The 21,181-nt window shown below is 48.2% G+C and overlaps 1 protein-coding gene across 2 annotated transcripts in view; it reads left to right on the forward strand.

Annotated features, from left to right (window-relative positions):
• Positions 1-21,181, forward strand: part of DENND2B (DENN domain containing 2B) — a 197,584-nt gene that overhangs the window by 10,612 nt on the left and 165,791 nt on the right. The window contains exon 1 of one of the 2 annotated variants that reach the window (XM_083164630.1): positions 1,035-1,160. The exons of the other annotated variant lie outside the window; for it this stretch is intronic. The gene's annotated coding sequence lies outside the window, so the exon portion shown is untranslated. Of the gene's footprint in view, positions 1-1,034; positions 1,161-21,181 lie in introns of those variants that run through there. 2 annotated transcript variants of the gene reach the window in all.

Below are 21,181 nucleotides of genomic sequence, written 5' to 3' on the forward strand. Positions count from 1 at the left end.
CACCTAGGGGTAGATGTCTGCCCCGAGTACTCAGCACACCTAGGGGTAGATGTCTGCCCCGAGTACTCAGCTCACCTAGGGGTAGATGTCTGCCCCGAGTACTCAGCTCACCTAGGGGAAGATGTCTGCCCCGAGTACTCAGCACGCCTAGCGGTAGATGTCTGCCCTGTGTCCTCAGCACACCTAGGGGTAGATGTCTGCCCTGTGTCCATAGCACACCTAGGGGTAGATGTCTGCCCTGTGTCCTCAGCACACCTACGGGTATATGTCTGCCCCGTGTCTTCAGCACACCTAGGGGTAGATGTCTGCCCTGTGTCCTCAGCACACCTAGGGGTAGATGTTTGCCCTGTGTCCTCAGCACACCTAGGGGTACATGTCTGCCCCGTGTCTTCAGCACACCTAGGGGTACGTCTGCCCTGTGTCCATAGCACACCTAGGGGTAGATGTCTGCCCTGTGTCCATAGCACACCTAGGGGTAGATGTCTGCCCCGAGTACTCAGCACACCTAGGGGTAGATGTTTGCCCTGTGTCCATAGCACACCTAGGGGTAGATGTCTGCCCTGTGTCCTCAGCACACCTAGGGGTAGATGTTTGCCCTGTGTTCATAGCACACCTAGGGGTAGATGTCTGCCCTGTGTCCTCAGCACACCTAGGGGAGTTCCGATGATTACCACACAGTGAGAATTTGTACCCAGAGAAGTGGTATTTAAATGGGCATTTCTGGAAGGTAACTGTAGATGTTTTTCAGTTGGTCTGAAGAAAAGGACCCAGTCGTGCCAGGGATAGCACCCCACAGACCTGTCCTGCACTTGTGGGTATAGCACCCTCTCGCCTGTCCCTTCCCCAGTGATACCAGCCAAGATGTGCTTTCTCTATCAGTGTGCTGTGGCGCGGAGTGAACTCTCCTTGTGCCTTTGGCACGTCTGGAGCCATCCGAAGTGGCAAATCTCCCAGTCCTTTTCCCCCTCCTTCAGCCTTTTTTTTTTCCTGGCGGTTTGGGTTTAGTGTTTCACATTCATCTCCCAGTGACGGCTCGTCCCCACTTCCTGTCTTTGCAATTTTGTTTTCTCAGTTTCCAAAAATTAGATTCAGGCACAGTGATCAGAGTTGCGTGGAGTCCCTGTACAGTCCGGAGGCACCGGCTCAGGAGAGAGAAGCTGGTACGTAGAACCTACTATTATCCTAAACCGCAGATTTCCCCTCCTTCCTAAGGAGCATAGTGGGAGCCCTGCAATGGGGGATTGTTTGGGGGATTGTTAGAGGAGCGACAGAATGGGAACATCTGGTACCCCAAGTACTAGGAGCTGGATGCAGACACCGGTCCCATCCTTGGGCAATGAACCAATTCAGTGTCTGCTCATCTCTTTGTCCTGTATTTGTCTATGTGTCAGACCTGTGTGCAGGTTTCGCTGTGTGCCTGATGTGTTCCGCTCATTGTGCAACCTCCCAGGGCAGGAAACAATAAGGAAGCCCCTGGAGGAGTCTGTGAGGTTTTAGAAACTTTACAAGATCTTAAGGAGCTTTGCAAGTGATGCTGTGAAATGCCAGCTTCCTCCTGCAGCCGGATAACAGATCTATGGGGGGGGGGGATTTGTCACCTGGGACACTCGCCACCCGCTGGTCCACATCTGTTCTCCAGGAGAAGGGGGTCTGCTTCATAGAAGACTCTTGGTGGAAACATTCCCAGTATATGAAGACGGCGAGTCTGTGTGGCATGACTACATGCATGTATATATTACAGAGAGTGAGGGGTTTTAGTTCATGCTTGGGGGGGGCTGATACCGAACATCTGGAACCAGACATGATGTGGGAACATGGGTGAAATCCAGAGATTCCACAATGCAGCACCGTTACACACAAGGGATGAGATTTGTTGCAGCACATTACAATGGAAAAAAGTTTGGAGTGCATGCACTAAATGTAGGGAAATAAATCAGAAACCTATTTACAAAATTAACCCTGGAATGTGTGTGCGTGTACATGTGGTAGGGAATATAGATTGTAAGCTCCACTGGGGCAGGGACTGATGTAAAAGTGCAGCTATACTCTGTACAGCGCTGCGGAATATGTGTGCGCTATATAGGAAACTGTTAACCTTCTTCTGCAGACCCTCCGGTAGTAACACCTGGAGCTTCATCAGTAGGCACCCATGTCTGGCTCTTTCCTCCTGATAAGAAAAGGCTGCACCTGATTGGCTACATTGCATATCCTGTCCAATCAGCAGCCCTGCCTCCTACTCTGTCCCAAATTAATCAGTCCTGGCTGACTGAAATTAGCCAGGACTGATTAATTTACTATGATCACTAGTACAGAGTAGTAATCCCTACACACAATGGGGGTTATTCTGGTTCACCCGCAAAGGCACAATCACTCTCTAAGAGTCAAAACCATGTGCACTGCAGGTGGGGCAGATGAAACAGGTGCAGAGAGAGTTAGAGTTGGGTGGGTTTTTTTTTCTGTGCAGGGTAAATACTGACTGCTTTATTTTTACACTGCAATATAGATATCAGTTTGAAGTACACCCCCACCCAAATCTAACTCTTTCTGCACATGTTACATCTGCCCCCCTGCAGTGCACATGGTTTTGTCCATTAGAGAGTGATTGTACCTTTGCAAGTGAACCAGAATAACCCCCAATGTGGGAGTGGGAAGATGGAGCTCACTAATGAGCTTCAGCCTCCGGCTGCAGTGAAAGAGCTGCTAGGCGCCTACAGGAGAAAAAAAATCTAAGATGGAGCCCAGAAAATGGCGCACCTTCGAGTGGTACTCTATGCAGCCATGTATCCAGCATAATGCTCGGACCAACCCCGGGCACATTATATACCAATCTTGGTCCTTAGAGTTGCAATGTTGGCATTGTAGTTGGTTTCTTCATTTCTGAGGTATGTGGCAGAACAATGCATCATCATTGTGCTCTGGAAAATGTGACAGTTGGCCAACTCACCCTGTGCACTTGCTGGGTGACCTGGAACATGTAACTTGCTAGGATGGGCTGGAAACTGTGACCGTTATTTGCAGCCACCCTCAAAGCAAGCATTTGTGGCTTATTGCTCAGATGTGCAGTCCATCCATTCCCTATGGTAGCTGCAGGCCACATTGGTTATTATGGGAATGTGATGTTGTCCCTGTTTCACAGGGACAGGCTCCGAATCCTACAGATGTTCAGTGATACATCCCAGCGGAGCCATTCTGGAAGCTACTATCACACCCAGATTGCATTGAGTGTGTGTGATTACTGATAAATGGGCCCCCGGAGTACTACAGCGCAGCAGATAGAGTCATAGGTCTATCGACCCTTATATTTGTCCTCATTATTACAGTAATGGCACAAATCACATCTCACAGGTGAGCAAACACCTGCCACAACTCACAGGTGAGCGTACACCTGCTGCAACTCACAGGTGAGCGTACACCTGCCGCAACTCACAGGTGAGCGTACACCTGCCGCAACTCACAGGTGAGCGTACACCTGCTGCAACTCACAGGTGAGAGTACACCTGCCAAAACTCACAGGTGAAGGTACACCTGCCGCAACTCACAGGTGAGCGTACACCTGCCGCAACTCACAGGTGAGCGTACACCTGCCACAACTCACAGGTGAGGGTACACCTGCCACAACTCACAGGTGAGCGTACACCTGCCGCAACTCACGGGTGAGCGTACACCTGCCGCAACTCACGGGTGAGGGTACACCTGCCGCAACTCACGGGTGAGGGTACACCTGTCGCAACTCACGGGTGAGGGTACACCTGCCGCAACTCACGGGTGAGGGTACACCTGCCGCAACTCACGGGTGAGGGTACACCTGCCGCAACTTACAGGTGAGCGTACACCTGCCGCAACTTACGGGTGAGCGTACACCTGCCGCAACTCACGGGTGAGCGTACACCTGCCGCAACTCACGGGTGAGGGTACACCTGCCGCAACTCACGGGTGAGGGTACACCTGCCGCAACTCACGGGTGAGCGTACACCTGCCGCAACTCACGGGTGAGCGTACACCTGCCGCAACTCACAGGTGAGCGTACACCTGCCGCAACTCACAGGTGAGCGTACACCTGCCGCAACTCACGGGTGAGCGTACACCTGCCGCAACTCACAGGTGAGCGTACACCTGCCACAACTCACAGGTGAGCGTACACCTGCCGCAACTCACGGGTGAGCATACACCTGCCGCAACTCAGGGGTGAGCGTACACCTGCCGTAACTCACAGGTGAGCGTACACCTGCCGCAACTCACGGGTGAGCATACACCTGCCGCAACTCAGGGGTGAGCGTACACCTGCCGCAACTCACGGGTGAGGGTACACCTGCCGCAACTCACGGGTGAGGGTAAACCTGCCGCAACTCACGGGTGAGGGTACACCTGCCGCAACTCACGGGTGAGGGTACACCTGCCGCAACTCACGGGTGAGCGTACACCTGCCGCAACTCACAGGTGAACAAACACCTGCCACAACTCACAGGTGAGCGTACACCTGTCGCAACTCACGGGTGAGCGTACACCTGCCGCAACTCACAGGTGAGCGTACACCTGCCGCAACTCACAAGTGAGAGTACACCTGCCGCAACTCACGGGTGAGCGTACACCTGCCGCAACTCACGGGTGAGCGTACACCTGCCGCAACTCACGGGTGAGGGTACACCTGCCGCAACTCACGGGTGAGGGTACACCTGCCGCAACTCACGGGTGAGTGTACACCTGCCGCAACTCACGGGTGAGGGTACACCTGCCGCAACTCACGGGTGAGCGTACACCTGCCGCAACTCACGGGAGAGCGTACACCTGCCGCAACTCACGGGTGAGGGTACACCTGTCGCAACTCACGGGTGAGCGTACACCTGCCACAACTCACATGTGAGCGTACACCTGTCACATCTCACAGGTGAGTGTATACCTGCCGCAACTCACAGGTGAGCGTATACCTGCCGCAACTCACAGGTGAGCGTACACCTGCCACAACTCACATGTGAGCCTACACCTGCCGCAACTCACAGGTGAGGGTACACCAGCCGCAACTCACGGGTGAGCGTACACCTGTCATTTCTCACGGGTGAGCGTACACCTGTCATTTCTCACGGGTGAGCGTACACCTGCCGCAACTCACATGTGAGCCTACACCTGCCGCAACTCACAGGTGAGGGTACACCATCCGCAACTCACGGGTGAGCGTACACCTGTCATTTCTCACGGGTGAGCGTACACCTGTCATTTCTCACGGGTGAGCGTACACCTGCCACAACTCACAGGTGAGCATACACCTGCCACAACTCACAGGTGAGGGTACACCTCACAGGTGAGCGTACACCTTCTTTATTTCACAGGTGAGCATACACCTGCCACATCTCACAGGTGAGCATACATTTTCTGCATGTCACAGGTGAGTGTACACCGGCCGCATCTCAGGTGACAGTACACTTAATGGACCTCTCAGGTGTCATCTATCCCTGTTGCTACTTACAGTTGAGAGTACACCTGCTGCAACTCACAGATGACAGTATACCTGCCATTACTCACAGAGGAGAGTGCACCTGCTGCAACTCACAGATGACAGTATACCTGCCACAACACACAGAGGAGAGTGCACCTGCCACAACTCACAGAGGAGAGTGCACCTGCTGCAACTCACAGATGACAGTATACCTGCCACAACTCACAGAGGAGAGTGCACCTGCTGCAGTCTGGGATCCTAGTAGGGGATTAAGGAACACAAATGATGTGGTAAGAGTTCAGTTTATCTGTAACCTCCTACATCTGCTGTGTGGGGGCTCCTAAAAATAAGATTAATATTATGTAATACATATATACAGTGCACAGATTCCCAAACTTTTTGGAATTTGGGCACCCTAGAGGTTCAGCATCTTTTCATGGCAACTCTAGGCCAAACATTTCTAATGGAGAAAAAATATTCAAATAAGTTTAGCTTACCTGGCATCCTCACCTGGCATCCTTACCTGCCATCCTTACCTGGCATCCTTACCTGGTATCCTACCTGGCATCCTTACCTGGCATTCTTACCTGGCATCCTTACCTGGCATCCTCACCTGGCATCCTTACCTGGCATTCTTACCTGGTATCCTACCTGGCATCCTTACCTGGTATCCTACCTGGCATCCTACCTGGCATCCTTAGGTTCAGTCCTGTGGTGCCGGACAGAGTTTGGTCATATATTTATTACTCACATACACCAGCATATGACATTGCACAGAAATAATTTCATTTTCTCCTAGACCACTGTCCCAGGGCACCCCATACTGCCACAGCACCCAGTTTGGGAACAAGCTACTTATAGGCTAAATGGAGTTATTATAGGGAATTCTGCTGTAGGACTTGGGGGTCATCATAGATGAAAAATTGGGTAATAGTGCCCACTGCTCAAGTGCAGCAGCAAAAGCAAACCGGACACTGGCATGCATTAAAAGCCTTAATTCCTAGCGATGCAGTTATTTATCATGGGCTGTTAGTGTAACCAGTGAGCCAGTGATAAGTAGAAGGTTACATGATAGACAATGCTAGAACTTTCTTCCAGGTTCAGTCCACACAAATGCATCATATTTGTGATAGGGTCCATCTGATCACTTGCAGTAAATTACAATAATCTGGTCACTGGCTGTGGATTACGGTCATCTGATCTCTGGCAGTGGATTCTGGTCATACAGTAGGTAGGGATTGTGGTCATCTTGTCACTAGCAATGAATTGTGGTCTTTTTATCTCTGGCAGTGGATTCTGGTCATTTGAAGTGGATTCTGGTTATAATTAGGGATTCTAGTCATCTGGTCATAGAGATTCTAGTTATCTGTTCACAGGCAGTACATTCTGGTCATAGAGTAGATAAGGATTCTGGCCATAGAGTAGATAGGGATCTGGTCATAGAGTAGATAGGGATCTGGTCATAGAGTAGATAGGGATTCTGGTCATCTGGTCACGTGCAGTGGATTCTGGTCATAGAGTAGAGAAGGATTCTGGTCATAGAGTAGATAGGGATTCTAGTAATCTGGTCACGTGCAGTGGATTCTGGTCATAGAGTAGATAGGAATTCTGGTCATCTGGTCATGTGCAGTGGATTCTGGTCATAGAGTACAGAAGGATTCTGGTCATAGAGTAGATAGGGATTCTAGTCATCTGGTCACACGTGCAGTGGATTCTGGTCATAGAGTAGATAGGGATTCTGGTCATCTGGTCACGTGCAGTGGATTCTGGTCATAGAGTAGAGAAGGATTCTGGTCATAGAGTAGATAGGGATTCTAGTAATCTGGTCACGTGCAGTGGATTCTGGTCATAGAGTAGATAGGGATTCTGGTCATCTGGTCACGTGCAGTGGATTCTGGTCATAGAGTAGATAGGGATTCTAGACATCTGGTCACGTGCAGTGGATTCTGGTCATAGAGTAGATAGGGATTCTAGTCATCTGGTCACAGGCAATGGATTCTGGCCATAGAGTAGAGAGGGATTCTGGTCATCTGCTCACGGGCATTTGATTCTAGTCATAGGCAGTGAATTCTCATTGGTCATAGGTATGGATTCTGGTCAGAGGCATTCTGGTCAACTGGTCTTAGGTAGGGATTCTGGTTATCTGGTCATAGGTAGGGATTCTGGTCAACTGGTCTGGTAGGGATTCTGGTCATAGGTATGGATTTGGGTCATCTGGTCACGGACAGTAGATTCTGGTCATAGGCAGTGAATTCTGGTTGGTCATAGGTAGGGATTCTGGTCTTAGGTAGGGTTTCTGGTTATCTGGTCATAGGTAGAGATTCTGTTCTTAGGTAGGGATTCTGGTCTAAGGTAGGGATTCCGGTTATCTGGTCATAGACAGTAGATTCTGGTCATAAAATTGCAGTCAGAACAATCTTGTGTGTAGTCCAGGCAGTAAGTTATGGTCATCTGATGGTAAGCAGGTTGTGGTCATCTGCTCACAGGCAGGAAATTCTGTCCATCTCTCTAGAAGCAGAGGATTCCGGTTATCTGGTCACAGACAATGGATTCTAGTAACAAGATCTTACCTATGGCAATAATTATGTTGTTGGTGTATTGTACTCCCCATTAGCCTGATTATTGCATACCTGATGATGTTGGCTTATTATAAAGTAGTTCTGTTATGACAGTATTAATCAGTTATTATATGTTCTGAAATACAGTGATGTTTATTATCTTCAGCAAACCCTATAGCATTAGCCTCATCCATCCTTCCTTCCTTCTATATACCAATATTTAGCTTCAGCGTCACTGGAATATAAACAGGACACAGGGGCAGGGAAGGGTCATATCTATGGTGTTATCTGTTCCTTTCTCTCAGAAACCCGAAATCCATCTCATTGAGACGTGTCCTATGAATCTGAACTAATAGGTTCTCAGTTTCTTAGGACACGCGTGTGGCCTGCACACATTGGCGGCGACTGTTGTGTGTATCAGTGTGAATACCAGTGGTCAGTGATTCTGGGCAAGTAATGGGCTCAGTACTGCCGTTATCCACCAATAGCTGATCCTGCTGTGTATGGTGACTGTACACTGATTGGCCCTAATTCTGGTTTACTCTCAAATGGACAAAACCATGTGCACTGCAGGGGGGCATATGTATCAAGTGCAGTGAGAGTTGGATTTGGGTGGGGTTTTACTTCAAAGTGAGATCTATATTGCAGTGGAAAAATAAAGCAGCCAGTATTTACCCTGCACAGAAACAAAACAACTCACCCAAATCTAATTCTCTCTGCACATGTGACATCCGCCCCCACTTCAGTGAACATGGTTTTGTCCATTTGAGAAGGAATTTGCCTCCTTCTTGCGAGTGAACCAGAATAAGGCGACTGTAAACAGAAAAAATATTTCACCTCAAACGCTGCAACCACTCAATGCTGCACATAAGACAAAAAATAGAGGTCACCGGACCGCTGTATTCAATGGCAAAGACAAAATGGAAAAGTCTCACATGCGCTCAGAGTCCAACTAATGTTTCAAAATCTTCCCCGTCACGTAGAGCTCCAATTCCTTTCTCTCCCACGATGATGGGAGTGGGAAAACAAAAACAATAAAGGAAATCAATAACCATAGATTTTCAATATGTAATTCTCCTTTTTGGGTGAAGGGAAATAATGGAAAAAGGGTGTTTCCCAGAGATTCCAAACGATACAAGGGTTCCTTATGGGGTCACCTCACTCGTGCATATAGGTGAAAGGTGCTCACATCTCACATGTATGCTTACATAGGGTAGATGTTTTGTACTCCCATAAAGGTATCTTTATATATATATATATATATAGCACTCCAGATTCCAAATAAAACAGAAATTCTTTATTCCAAGTTTAAAAAGCCCAGTGCAGCAGAGATAAATACCAGACAGTCTCTATACCATTATCAGATGTGACCCGGGTAAATACATGGTACTCCACACTGTAGGTAAATTCTCCAAAATCCACTGGGTGACAATTACTTAGACACTATGTTCAGTTTTTACCTTGTCAGTAAATCTGGAGAATACATGAGTAGGGTGCTGTGCAAGCAGACCCTTACGCTAGATGATCTAGATATATGAGACACATTTCTTGAAAAAGGCACAGCAGCGTGCCGAAACGCGTAGAAACTGAACATAGTGTCTAAGTAATTGTCACCCAGTGGATTTTGGAGAATTTACCTACAGTGTGGAGTACCATGTATTTACCCGGGTCACATCTGATAATGGTATAGAGACTGTCTGGTATTTATCTCTGCTGCACTGGGCTTTTTAAACTTGGAATAAAGAATTTCTGTTTTATTTGGAATCTGGAGTGCTATATATATATATATATATATATATATATATATATATATATATATATATATATATATATAGGGAAAAGAGGTTCAGAGTGCGCTCTCAGAAATTATTAGACAATTTGTAAATTACATATAATTTAATAAAAGGTGCCTAATTCAAGGCGACATATAAAACAAAAGCACTTTTTACAGCATGTAATGATCAGTTCTCAGTTATTTGTGTTGTTCTTTTGGTGAAGCAGGCCCAACGCGTTTCGTCAGAAAAGTGACTTCATCAGGGGCTTATAAGCAGAGAACTTTAACAACCAAATGGCACTGTGAAATTCAATACAAACATTCAATGAATAAAATGGAGGATAAAGTACCTCTTAACATTATTAAAATCAGCATACAATCCGATGAAGAGATAGAATAATGAACAGGAGGATGAGGAAGAGAAGTGATAATGAAATACATAATAGGGGAGAAGTGATCATGGAATACATGACTATGATGGTATAAATGTATAATAATATTATACCGTTTAATTATAAATCGCTTATGGACCATAACCAGATCCGTGAACGTCAAAATTAAAGTAAAAATAACTTGGTGAACGTAGTGTACTTTCATATGATCGCGAGTAAATAGTTAAATATTTAAGATCATTTGTAGTGAGACCATGTTATTAAGTGAAAAATGATATATTATTTACATTTTAGAGAGGCAGTGAATTTTTGTGCCCGTGATTTTTCATATAGTGCGCTAAGGATCCACCGGAAAGAGAGATGGAGTGATATTTTAGGAATATGGATATACCTTTATGTAGGCTAAAAGAGTTTTACAGGATTTCCGAGGTAGTTCCGTAGTGCATACCATTACAATACATATCTGGGGAAAGATGTACAGTAGTGTGTTGAAAAAACCTTTATAATTTTGGGGTCAATACGTGTCCTTTAGTGAGAATGATACTGTAATTACTTACAAATTTACATAGGTAGAAATGATCCGACCAGATCAGTGGGGGTAAGGAACTGCCCCAGACCCGAATAAGATCTTAATAAAAGATTTAGGCTCCGCAACAATATTTGCCCATCTATAAAAGAGGAAAGCCAAAATAGGATGGCTTTTAATATTCTCTATTACATACAAATTATTTATATGTGACAGTGACAAAATACCAGAAATTGAGGTATGACACTTACATAAAACAGGACAACAGGATGTGTACTCTCTGGAAGTGTACCGTTAAAACACATATCTGGGGGAAAAGAAGTATATAGTGATATTTATAACTCCTAAATTTACGGTGATTAGGTGTTCTTTTGGTGAAAATAAGGTATAGTTACTTACATACTATTCAGAAATTTAGTAGCACAGACCTATAAGGTCGGACCCGGTTGGCGGGGATGAGACTCTGCTCAAAACTGATACGGTCAGACTAAAGGATTTAATTCCACAATAAAAAATCGCCCATCTAAAAAAATGGGGAAGCCAGAATGGGGTGGATTTCAATATTATATACATGTCATTTTCTTATGACAGTAAAACAACATTAATAGTTAAGATGTAACACTTAAATGGTTCAGGATAACCGGATGTGTACTCTCTGGAGTCCAGAACTGAATGAAAACCAGTTGCTCAGACTAGCTATATATAGGGAATCTGAAGATTACCTCACTTCCTGTCAGTGCAATGTGTTGAACTTAGGTTCATTCTAAATAAAGGCATTTTTAACCATATTGGAGTGACCTAATGGTCAAGATCAATACTAGGTTAGCATATTGTATCTTATACGTGAACCTTTTATGAACTAATGTGTATCTAATGTCCTAAAAACCTTTATTGAACGGTGGAACGCAAGGCAGACTCTGAGCGCATGTGAGACTTTTCCATTTTGTCTTAACCAGAATAAGGGCCTAATTCTGGTTGACTCGCTTGGGTGCGAATTCGCTCCCTTGCGAGTCATCCAGACCCCACCCAGCGAGTGGTGGTACGCCCCCCCCCCCCCCATTCGTACTCTGGTTTAGTTCGTCCGGCACGCGAATGGATGTTTTACATAAACATCCATTCGCTTACCAGTGGGAACCTCCCCCATCTTTCGTTGGTCACGACCATCGAATGATGGGAAAAGCACACGCATATGTACGGGTGGTCCAGACCACTCAAACATATGAGCGAAGGAATATAGTGATATAGGCGGGCAGCTGACATCTGGTTATGTCAGCTGCCCGCCCCCCGCAGGTGCGTCACGACCGCATTACCATATGTATACCCATCGTGTTCTTGGGAACGCCCATGAAACGCTGGGCGTATGCATATGCTAATGCCCCTGGCCAGCACCCCTCTCCACCCCCTGCTCGGAAAGCAGGGAGCGTGCGCTCGGCGAACAGATTTTATGCCGAATTTGCACACTCCCATCATGTGCAGAAATGCAGCTGCGCATACGCAAAATATCGGTCCTCCGTGCGAAATCGTGCCCTACCGAGTGAACCAGAATAAGGCTTTGTCCCTTGTACCGTCAGTAATGTTTTACAGGACATGGTTTCCCCCCAAACCCCCTTTTCTCTCTCCTGCTTAGTGACAGTTAATGATTACAGACACCCATTTCTTTTAATAAACCTTGATTTTATTAACGCTGTTGCCTCCACTTTCATATCCGATTACATCTACATTCACATGTTCAAACACATTTCATTCTTCAGCAGTTGGCACATTGATCAGTTCTACCATTATGTAGAGGTGGGCCTGTTTGTCTGGCACAGGCTGGGCAGACCCACCCGCAGATATAACAGCCCCTATCCCATACTGTAAAAAAGATGTCGGGAGGGACTGCATGGATTTTTATCAAGCTGTAGTGGAAAGACAGGGTAGCACTGAACAGCAGATTTAGCCTTCAAGTTTCACATCTGGGATTCAGTGGCTGTATAATTGGGATACGGTCGTATTGTCAACAGAACTTAGGTCGACAGTCATTAGGTTGACACCGTTGGGTCGACAGGTGGCATGGATGACAGGGTTCTAGGTTGACATGGGTGAAGGTCAACAGGTGTCTAGGTTCGACATGGGACAAGGTTGACATGGGTTTAGGTCTACACATGTGTTAGGTTTACAGGTCGTTAGGTCGACATGGTTTTTTTCACTGTTTTTTTGAGCCGACACAAGGCACCGTGCACGAAGCATTGCGAGGAGCTGTGGTTCACTTCCAACTGTGTCCATGTCGACTGTGTCTACATTCGGGTAAAAAAACAGTGAAAAAAACCATGTCGACCTAACGACCCGTCCACCTAACCCATGTGTCGACCTAAACCCATGTCGACCTTGTCCCACGTCGACCTTTATCCATGTCGACCTAGAACCCTGTCGACCTTGCCACCTGTCGACCCAACGGTGGCGACTTAATGACTGTTGACCGCACCCGTATAAATGCCTCGTAGAACTTTAGAAGGTAGAAGTTAATAACTCTTCAAACCACTTTTACAACCTAATACGATGAGAACTAACGATAGCACAAAGTAATGTACAATGGGGGTTATTCAGACCTGACCGACTTTGCAGAGTCCTGCGTTCAGATAGTCTCCGCCCAGACAGAGTGAACCCCGCCCTGTTCAAGTCTGCGAATGACTTGAAAAAATCTTGCCGATCGGCTCAAACTCTATACACAACTCACTGGCCACGGAATGACTGTGTGCTGTCTGTGCGTAACCCTGAGACTGTCACAACTGTGCGATAGAAACCGGCCAATCGCAGCTGGAGAAGACTTGGACACGCCTGCATTTCTCCTGTCAATCCCGAAAAAGGGATGGTTACCACCCACAAATGCCGGCTTCCTGTCAATCAAATTGTACATTTTTGCTGCTGTTTGGCTTGGCGCATGCGCGCTACGATGCATGCGCAGTCATTTGATAATCGGTTGACCATGCTAATTTGCACAGTAGCGATCAGGTCGGAATAACCTTCAAGGTGCACAGTGGACTTGTGTGTTTGTGTAGTGAGATCACTGTGGATCAGCCTTGACGCTTGGTCATAGCTACCTACTCTCCTGCATTCTGCAGGAGACTCCCTGAAATAGCAGCAATCTCCCTCTCTCCCTCCCTCCCTCCCTCATTAGTCTAGCAATCTCCCTCATGTCACCTAGCCCATATTTCACTGTCACATCATAGTTACCTCCCCTCCTGCATTCTGCGGGAGACTCCCTGACATAGCAGCAATCTCCCTCTCTCCCTCATTAGTCTAGCAATCTCCCTCATGTCACCTAGCCCACATTACACTGTTACATTATAGTTACCTCCCCTCCTGCATTCTGCAGGAGACTCCCTGACATAGCAGCAATCTCCCTCTCTCCCCACTAGTCTAGCAATCTCCCTCATGTCACCTCGCCCACATTACACGGTTACATTTTTGGGGAAATAAGGAATGAGAGACAGATACAGTTACATTGAATCATCAGCACCATTTCCCAGCACATTACCAAGTATAGTAGCTCTTACTGACTGCTTTGGGCTCATCTACATTTGGATATAAGTCATAATAAAAGATTCCCCTCAGATGTAGCAGTACACAGCCACGCTTCTAGGTGCCACGTTCACAATCTCTTTTCACAATCTCTCCATATATGGAACTAGACACGCCGTTTGGGTGGCACATGACACACCCCCTCAATGGGGTGCCGTGCAAAGTTCTACCACCAACTATAATCTCCCTGAAACTAGTTTTCAAAAGTAGGTAAGTATGCGCTTGGTGCTGCTGTGGTTGGGAGTCTTCGCCTCCATCATGACACTTCTGATAACAACGTCTAGGTCACAGGTGCTCATTTCTGTGACATTTGCAGACACACACCCGGCGCAGCAGCGTGGGAGGGGGCTGTACAGCACATTTGAAGTCTGTATGTGCTCTGTGACTAAGGGAACGGGCACAACGGTGTCAAGGAATCTGACTGTGGAACTTTAGGTTAACCGATCGATCTGGCATGCACATACGCAAGGCCATCCTGCGAAGGAAGCCAGCAACAGGTGTTCATCGCTGGCCATATGCAAGATGATTGCCAGCTGGACGGCGTTTGAGGGCGGCACTAGGATGTTCATAGGGAGTGTCAGGGAAAACGCATGCGGATTCGGCATTGGAAGGGAGGACCGATGACATTGACTCCAGACCCGGATCTTCCATTCTTAATCGCAACGCAGAGTAATAATCTGGCTACTCAGGCTGCTGCACGTGGAGGGTGGTGGTGGTGGTGGTGGTGGTGGGGGGGGGGGGGGGGGGGGGGTTGTATTAGATGGTGGGAATGGGTTTCCCCCTATTCGCATGGCTGCAATCGCATTTGTCCACAGTGGGGGGATTTCACTCTGGCGGGCGGCGTATAACTGATCGCTGGACTCCGAAGATTCGCAGGTCTGAATCAGGTAGCTGGATGAGGAGAGACCATTACTGATGACTGGTCATGGATGCTCTGCTACTAGTATCTGCCAGCGGCTGTGTTAGTGTGTGTCCGCTCTGCTACTAGTATCTGCCAGCGGCTGTGTTATTGTGTGTCCGCTCTGCTACTAGTATCTGCCAGCGGCTGTGTTATTGTGTGTTCGCTCTGCTACTAGTATCTGCCAGCGGCTGTGTTATTGTGTGTTCGCTCTGCTACTAGTATCTGCCAGCGGCTGTGTTATTGTGTGTTCGCTCTGCTACTAGTGTCTGCTAGCGGCTGTGTTATTGTGTGTCCGCTCTTCTACTAGTATCTGCCAGCGGCTGTGTTATTGTGTGTTCGCTCTGCTACTAGTATCTGCCAGTGGCTGTGTTATTGTGTGTTCGCTCTGCTACTAGTATCTGCTAGCGGCTGTGTTATGGTGTGTTCGATCTGCTACTAGTGTCTGCTAGCGGCTGTGTTATTGTGTGTTCGCTCTGCTACTAGTACCTGCCAGCGGCTGTGTTATTGTGTGTTCGCTCTGCTACTAGTGTCTGCTAGCGGCTGTGTTATTGTGTGTTCGCTTTGCTACTAGTATCTGCTAGCGGCTGTGTTATTGTGTGTTCGCTCTGGTACTAGTATCTGCCAGCGGCTGTGTTATTGTGTGTCCGCTCTGCTACTAGTACCTGCCAGCGGCTGTGTTATTGTGTGTTCGCTCTGCTACTAGTATCTGCCAGTGGCTGTGTTATTGTGTGTTCGCTCTGCTACTAGTATCTGCCAGCGGCTGTGTTATTGTGTGTTCGCTCTGGTACTAGTGTCTGCCAGCGGCTGTGTTATTGTGTGTCCGCTCTGCTACTAGTATCTGCCAGTGGCTGTGTTACGGTGTGTTCGCTCTGCTACTAGTATCTGCCAGCGGCTGTGTTATTGTGTGTTTGCTCTGCTACTAGTATCTGCCAGTGGCTGTGTTATGGTGTGTTCGCTCTGGTACTAGTATCTGCCAGCGGCTGTGTTATTGTGTGTCTGCTCTGCTACTAGTATCTGCCAGTGGCTGTGTTATGGTGTGTTCGCTCTGGTACTAGTATCTGCCAGCGGCTGTGTTATTGTGTGTCCGCTCTGCTACTAGTACCTGCCAGCAGCTGTGTTATTGTGTGTTCGCTCTGCTACTAGTATCTGCCAGCGGCTGTGTTATTGTGTGTTCGCTCTGCTACTAGTATCTGCCAGCGGCTGTATTATTGTGTGTTCGCTCTGCTACTTGTACCTGCCAGCGGCTGTGTTATTGTGTGTTCGCTCTGCTACTAGTGTCTGCTAGCGGCTGTGTTATTGTGTTTCCGCTCTGCTACTAGTATCTGCTAGCGGCTGTGTTATTGTGTGTTCGCTCTGCTACTAGTATCTGCTAGCGGCTGTGTTATTGTGGGTCCGCTCTGCTACTAGTATCTGCCAGCGGCTGTGTTATTGTGTGTTCGCTCTGCTACTAGTATCTGCCAGCGGCTGTGTTATTGTGTGTTTGCTGTGGTACTAATATCTGCCAGCGGCTGTGTTATTGTGTTTCCGCTCTGCTACTAGTATCTGCTAGCGGCTGTGTTATTGTGTGTTCGCTTTGCTACTAGTATCTGCTAGCGGCTGTGTTATTGTGTGTTCGCTCTGGTACTAGTATCTGCCAGCGGCTGTGTTATTGTGTGTTCGCTATGCTACTAGTATCTGCTAGCGGCTGTGTTATTGTGTGTTCGCTTTGCTACTAGTATCTGCTAGCGGCTGTGTTATTGTGTGTTCGCTCTCGTACTAGTATCTGCCAGCGGCTGTGTTATTGTGTGTCCGCTCTGCTACTAGTACCTGCCAGCGGCTGTGTTATTGTGTGTTCGCTCTGCTACTAGTGTCTGCTAGCGGCTGTGTTATTGTGTGTTCGCTCTGGTACTAGTATCTGCCAGCGGCTGTGTTATTGTGTGTTCGCTCTGCTACTAGTGTCTGCTAGTGGCTGTGTTATTGTGTGTTCGCTTTGCTACTAGTATCTGCTAGCGGCTGTGTTATTGTGTGTTCGCTCTGGTACTAGTATCTGCCAGCGGCTGTGTTATTGTGTGTCCGCTCTGCTACTAGTACCTGCCAGCGGCTGTGTTATTGTGTGTTCGCTCTGCTACTAGTATCTGCCAGCGGCTGTGTTATTGTGTGTTCGCTCTGCTACTAGTATCTGCCAGCGGCTGTGTTATTGTGTGTCCGCTCTGCTACTAGTGTCTGCTAGCGGCTGTGTTATTGTGTGTCCGCTCTGGTACTAGTATCTGCCAGCGGCTGTGTTATTGTGTGTTCGCTTTGCTACTAGTGTCTGCTAGCGGCTGTGTTATTGTGTGTTCGCTTTGCTACTAGTATCTGCTAGCGGCTGTGTTATTGTGTGTTCGCTCTGGTACTAGTATCTGCCAGCGGCTGTGTTATTGTGTGTTCGCTATGCTACTAGTATCTGCTAGCGGCTGTGTTATTGTGTGTTCGCTTTGCTACTAGTATCTGCTAGCGGCTGTGTTATTGTGTGTTCGCTCTGGTACTAGTATCTGCCAGCGGCTGTGTTATTGTGTGTCCGCTCTGCTACTAGTACCTGCCAGCGGCTGTGTTATTGTGTGTTCGCTCTGCTACTAGTGTCTGCTAGCGGCTGTGTTATTGTGTGTTCGCTCTGGTACTAGTATCTGCCAGCGGCTGTGTTATTGTGTGTTCGCTCTGCTACTAGTGTCTGCTAGCGGCTGTGTTATTGTGTGTTCGCTTTGCTACTAGTATCTGCTAGCGGCTGTGTTATTGTGTGTTCGCTCTGGTACTAGTATCTGCCAGCGGCTGTGTTATTGTGTGTCCGCTCTGCTACTAGTACCTGCCAGCGGCTGTGTTATTGTGTGTTCGCTCTGCTACTAGTATCTGCCAGCGGCTGTGTTATTGTGTGTTCGCTCTGCTACTAGTATCTGCCAGCGGCTGTGTTATTGTGTGTCCGCTCTGCTACTAGTGTCTGCTAGCGGCTGTGTTATTGTGTGTCCGCTCTGGTACTAGTATCTGCCAGCGGCTGTGTTATTGTGTGTTCGCTCTGCTACTAGTGTCTGCTAGCGGCTGTGTTATTGTGTGTTCGCTTTGCTACTAGTATCTGCTAGCGGCTGTGTTATTGTGTGTTCGCTCTGGTACTAGTATCTGCCAGCGGCTGTGTTATTGTGTGTCCGCTCTGCTACTAGTACCTGCCAGCGGCTGTGTTATTGTGTGTTCGCTCTGCTACTAGTATCTGCCAGCGGCTGTGTTATTGTGTGTTCGCTCTGCTACTAGTATCTGCCAGCGGCTGTGTTATTGTGTGTCCGCTCTGCTACTAGTGTCTGCTAGCGGCTGTGTTATTGTGTGTCCGCTCTGGTACTAGTATCTGCCAGCGGCTGTGTTATTGTGTGTTCGCTTTGCTACTAGTACCTACTAGCGTTTTTTTTATTGTGTCTTGTCCTCTGGGAAGTAGAATGGAAAGTCTTTGCTGGGGAACATTGTTGGAATCTTTGTCATGTTTAGCATTTGTCTGCCTCACAGTTGGCACGCGGAGGCCTCCTCTGCTCGCTCTTTAATGGGTCTCCAAGCAGAGCGAGCAGGGGGTAAAGAAAGCAGCGCTGCGTACGGGGGACAGCGCTCTCCTGCCTCTGTTACAGAACGAGTACGAATCACACGGACAGTACTATAAACATAGAAACTTCTAGATCTGAAGGATATTGTGCAGCTTGGATGAGGAACAGGCGGTTACAAGAGTTCTGTGTGCTGAAGAGACAGAGATTTGGGAGTTTGGGCCTTATTCTGGTCCCAGAATATTCGCTAGCGTTCTGATGGTAGGCGTATGCACAGGGTAATTTCTGCGCATGTGCGTATGCCGGGTGCATGCGGCCACGGCAAACTGGGTGCTCACTAGACGCACAAACCCAAGTGTGCGGGCGGGGCGGCGGGCCGAGCCATTCACATATGGGAATGCCCAGTATTTCATAGGCATTCTTATGCAAATGACACGGGCGCGGTGGGCGGCAGCTCACATTACCGGATGCCAGCTGCCCCCCCCACTTCCTCCCGAGCATCCACACATATGTAATATGTGTGCACCTTTATATGCACCATTATATGCGTGCACCTTTGCCATCATTCCATTGTCGCCGACCATTGAATGATGTGGGCGGATACAAGCCTGCAAATGGATGTTACTGTGTACCTTCCATTCGCAGGCCCTGCCAGGGAATCGCCCTTGCGAATGGGTGGCAGCCAAGTCACCGTTCGCAAGGCGGGGTTTGGTGGACTCACAAGACTGCGAATTCGACAACCAGAATAACCCCCTTTGCCCGGGAGTAAGAGGGATGTTTTAGGGGAACTCGAGCTTGTAATGTGGATCATTCCAACACAGACCAGCAGACCAGGGGCCTAATTCAGACCTGATTGCACAGCTGGTAATTTGCAGCGATCAGGTAAACGCCGCCCGGCCAGAGTGAAATCCCGCCTTGCGATTAGATGCGCGCAGCTTGTGAATCTATTCACAGCCGTGCAATTATTACCAAATCCATTCACACGCCGCTCACCAGCAAAGTTGTGCTTTGGCACTCCCATAATACGGCGGCTTCCTTATTGATCAGCGCTAAAAAAGGCTTTCGTCGCAGGACGGCATCGTGCACGCATATTGCGGCCCAGATGCATGTGCAGTCTATCGATAATCGGTCGCTGTACAATAGATGTGTGCGTGTGTGATACATAGTTATTAGTGATTATATATGCCAGGATTAGCGGTAAGCAAGCGGCCCATTTCCTGTATGGAGGACGCGGGGTAGGAGAGAATTATGGCGGGGAGCCATCTGCGCTCTGTTCTGACATCTGCAGGTGGTTATCACCTCCCCACTTTGCTTCAACTGTGTTGATTACACAAAAGAACAATTCCCCGGGGCGCCTTGTTAGGATGTTCCAAGAAATATGAAGTGAGGCTTTGTTGTGTAGTCAGTGAGTGTGTTCCAAACGTGTTCTTACATCCTTGTCTTAGAAGGGTTCCAATGTATTGCCATGAGCAGCTACACAAGATCCTATACATACTGTATTGTAATATCCTTCTTTCCTCCGTGTAGGAAAGTCGTGACATCCCTACCTTTACTGACACCCAATGCGGTAATATATAGTGCAAATGATGGATGTAGTTTCACTGGGTATAGGGTGTGGCCACAAGAGCCTGAACCCCGCTGCCATCACTGCGGGGGTCTGGAGATGCTGGCTGCACTTGTGGACCAGTCAGTCTGTAGTGCCGGCTCCTACACTGTGACAGGAGCCTGGTGCTGCATGTAATGTAACAGTGCAGTAACTGGCTCCTGTCACTGCGGGGATCCAAAGATACTGGCTGCACTTCTGGACCAGTCAGTCTGTAGTGCCGGCTCCTACACTGTGACAGGAGCCTGGTGCTGCATGTAATGTAACAGTGCAGTAACTGGCTCCTGTCACTGCATGAGTCAGTCTGTATTGCTGGCTCCTACACTGTGACAGGAGCCAGGTGCTGCATGTAATGTAACAGTGCAGTAACTGGCTCCTGTCACTGCGGTAGTCAGTCTGTATTGCTGGCTCCTACACTGTGACAGGAGCCAGGTGCTGAATGTAATGTAACAGTGCAGTAACAGGCTCCTGTCACTGCGGGAGTCAGTCTGTAGTGCCGGCTCCTACACTGTGACAGGAGCCTGGTGCTGCATGTAATGTAACAGTGCAGTAACTGGCTCCTGTCACTGCGGGAGTCAGTCTTTATTGCTGGCTCCTACACAGTGACAGGAGCCAGGTGCTGCATGTAATGTAACAGTGCAGCACCCGGTTGCTGTCGCTGAGCAGGAGCATGCACTTTGGTTTCACCTTGGAGGGTGAAACCTAGGTGTGGCCCGCAATCCCCCCCCCCCCCTCCTGTATTTTTTTAGGTTAGCATGTGGTTAATGTAATGCTCTTCTTAGGCTGCAGTTAGGGTTGGGCTGGGGTTATGGACAGTATGGGGTTAGGCTGCAGTTAGGGATAGGCTGGGGTTCAGGATATGCTGGGGTTAGGCTGCGGCTAGGGATAAGATGGGGTTAGGCTGC

The sequence above is a fragment of the Crinia signifera genome, chromosome 11 (genome assembly GCF_055691185.1).
Source record: "Crinia signifera chromosome 11, ASM5569118v1, whole genome shotgun sequence".
NCBI classification, from domain to species: domain Eukaryota; kingdom Metazoa; phylum Chordata; class Amphibia; order Anura; family Myobatrachidae; genus Crinia; species Crinia signifera.